This window comes from Musca autumnalis, unplaced genomic scaffold (assembly GCF_047663935.1).
Source record: "Musca autumnalis isolate F117 unplaced genomic scaffold, ASM4766393v1 scaffold_3, whole genome shotgun sequence".
NCBI lineage: Eukaryota > Metazoa > Arthropoda > Insecta > Diptera > Muscidae > Musca > Musca autumnalis.
In genome coordinates, this window is record NW_027411866.1 from 24405286 (window position 1) to 24408592 (window position 3307).

A 3307-nucleotide genomic window follows, 5' to 3' on the forward strand; every position below is an offset into this window, starting at 1 on the left:
TTTTACAATTGCACTACTGAGGTGTTTTATTCTATAGAAGATCCCAAAGGAAGAAGATAGTGAACCCCCAGGACGGTATTTTATCCTTTAGAATAGTCGCAAGAAGGTATTTTATTCTATAAAGGAAACCCATTGCTGTATTTTCTTTCTAAATAGCAGCCAAGGGATATTATTCTATTTAATAGAAGGTGTTTCGTTCTATATATGATCCTTCACGGATGTCTTTTAGTCTATAGACGATTCCAATGAAGTTGTTTTTTTAGAAGTCGCTCATGGACGATTTATATTCTATATTTGTACAGGATACTCTATGAAGGTCATTTATATCATTAATATATAGATTGCACCTACAAACGATTTTTTAGTTTTTAAAAGACCCCTAAGGAGGTATTTTAGATCACGCGGAGGCCTTTTGTAAATGGTGACAGAGATCGAAAAAAATCTGTATGAATAATTGAAGGTGTTTTGTTCTACAGAAGATCCTTCACGCATGTCTTTTAGTTTATCGACGATTCCAATGAAGTTTTTTTTACAGAAGGCGCTCATGGACGTTTATATTCTATGTTTGTACAGAATGAATGTTTAAAGATTCAATTACATATTCGTCTCGAAAGTAGCATATCCTCCAGCCAGTTGCTCTTGCAAGTGCCTGCCGGCTTCATCTTCCAGGCTAAACTATCTTCATTTGGTGGCTTTATCACTCTAGGAGTAATTACATCGTCTTTCTGTGACGGTTTCACTTGTCTGGCTCCGGGCATCTTCTCCTTCCGCAGAAGAAGGTCATCCTTCTCTGGATCTTTGGCTTGCTTAGCTTTCAGGGCAACAATGTTCTCTGATTCTATATTTTTCGGTGTTAACACTGCAATACCCCTTCATATGTACTACATGTTTCTGCTGTTCGACACGCGCTAGTCCATCTGTTCACGTACGCAGTTTTGGTAAAATGCATTTTAACAAATTAATAACATATTAATCTAAACAGTATTTATGTTATCACATTAAATAATCGATTGTGTAAACCTGCGCTAATTACCCATCACCGTCATCACTGCGTATGTGAACGTTTAGTTGTGCCGTCACTAGCACAAATTGTAATTATCTTTCTCTCGCTCTCAAATCAAAACAAACTCTCCACTAGTGGAGACTTTTGATCGTCCAAAGCACTGTTGGGCAGAAATGCTCGGCCTCATACACAAAAGTGTAAAAAATACATGAGTCTCTCGCAATTTGCCCACCATTGGTCCAAAGGGACACAGGTTTTTTTGTTTACTTTTTTGCATAAAAAGTAGTCAGAGGCAAAGTAAAAGTAGAAGTAACAAGTGAAGTGAAACAATAAGCAAAGGCAAAGGGCCAGCATTAGAAACAGAAAATCTGTTATTGTAAAACTAAAATTGTTAAAGTGAAACCATAGGCAAAGGGCTAGTTAAAACGAAAATAAAAGGTGTGTACGATAACTTTCCCAGCAAAAATTACTCAGTCAATTCCAGCAACCTCTCTCAGTGAATTTTACTCTCTCAAGCAAGAAAAATTGCAGAAAGTTATCGAACAACAATTTGTAAAACCTTGCAAGGAATCAACTGTTTTGAAGAAGAAGAAGAAGAAAAGTTTTTGCATCAATTTGATGTTCTTGTTATCCATGATTTTTTTATATTTTTCAGCTTTTGATGTTTAATTTTTTGATATTTTAATGTTTATTTTTGTTTTCGCCAAACAAGAATAAAAAATAAAACAAAACAAATGTTTTCAAATCAGCTGATCAGACTTGCAAATTTTTGCGGGACAAATTTTCCCAGCAAAAATTTGCAAGTTCTCAGTCACAAAACTCTCCAAACTCGCTCTCTTTTGCTGGATAATTTTGTTATCGAACAGCATTCAGCAATAATTTTTACGAATTTGTACATATTATTGGGTTATCGTACACACCTAAATATAATCAAAACTTTGTGAACCTATAATTGTTATTGAATAACTAAAAGAAATTGTGGAGGATTGAAAAAAAAAAACAATATAAACACAAACTCCAACTTAAAATCAAAAGTGTTTTTTATCCCAGCTGGGAAATAAATTGTGAGAATTTGCCAAATAGCGCGCTGTTGTTCCTGTTGGGAGACTCATAACATTGTCTAGTACCCGAGTGAGGCAGTAAAAGGTTTTGCCGGTGGTGCTATTGAATTGTTTGGCCAACGTAGCGCAGTACCAGAAGCTTTGGTTGGGATATTAGTGTGCCGTAGAAGGTTAGTGTTTTGCACATTAACCCCATCTTTGACTTGTTTAAACTTGAATTTTTCCATGGTTAACAGCAATTATTTCTGCAAGCTTTGGAACCGGCAACTATGTGTTCACGTTCAGGCTCGATTGCATGGTGAGTATTTTTATAACTGGATATATTTTCTTTTAATATCATTACTTTAGTTTGCGATGTCCGTCCTCTTTGAGCTCGTTCCGTTTCTGCTGAAAGACGAAAGCAGAAAAATGGCCATGATCTCACCTTCAAGTTTCTGATCGACGCTCTCTCCCTCTCTGTTGTAGCAAAAAAGCGGCGTATTTCATTGTGTTTCTACCTTTTGTGTCTTCAATTGCCCTGTTGATGAGACTGAGAAATCTCCCTATTTCATCTTCAATTTTTCGGCCGTCTAATTCTGATGCAGCAATGATTGACTGTCCTCTTCCTTAAAGACAATCTCCAATGCTTCTTACAGCTGACTGAATAGCCAATCTATTGATGCAAGTTACTGCTGACCGAACATCCTTTCTCTTGGGGCAAATTATCAGCTTTCTAGAGTTCTTAGTTTCGGTCACTGATTCGAATCGAAGGACCAATGTACACGGGGAACTAATTTTGCTACCCCAAACCGTTTTTTAATTCAATTATTTTTAACTTCATAGCCTTGACCTCGCGTTTTGCCTCTTGGTTAAACGTTAAAACGGATGATGAAGAAGATGACACCAAGCTTTCCATGTGTGTGAGTAAAGGCCTCGACACATAAGAAGCATGGCATTCTTGCTGAAGTCGTATCTGATAAAAGGCTAAAGACCAAGTTCGACCTAGTAAAAAGATTTCAGAATCACATTTGAATTAGGTCGAACTTGGTCTTTAGTCATTTACCAGATATGACTTAAGCAAGAATGCCATGCTTCTTATGTGTCGAGGCCTTTATTCACACACATGGAAAGCTTGGTGTAATCTTCTTCATCATCCGTTTTAATTAAATTTTCTCCATAGTCACTATCCTGGCTTTGAGCTTCATCCTTTCGTTGTACAATTCAAATGCAAATTCGTCCTGGCCTCTACATCTTCATGGTACTC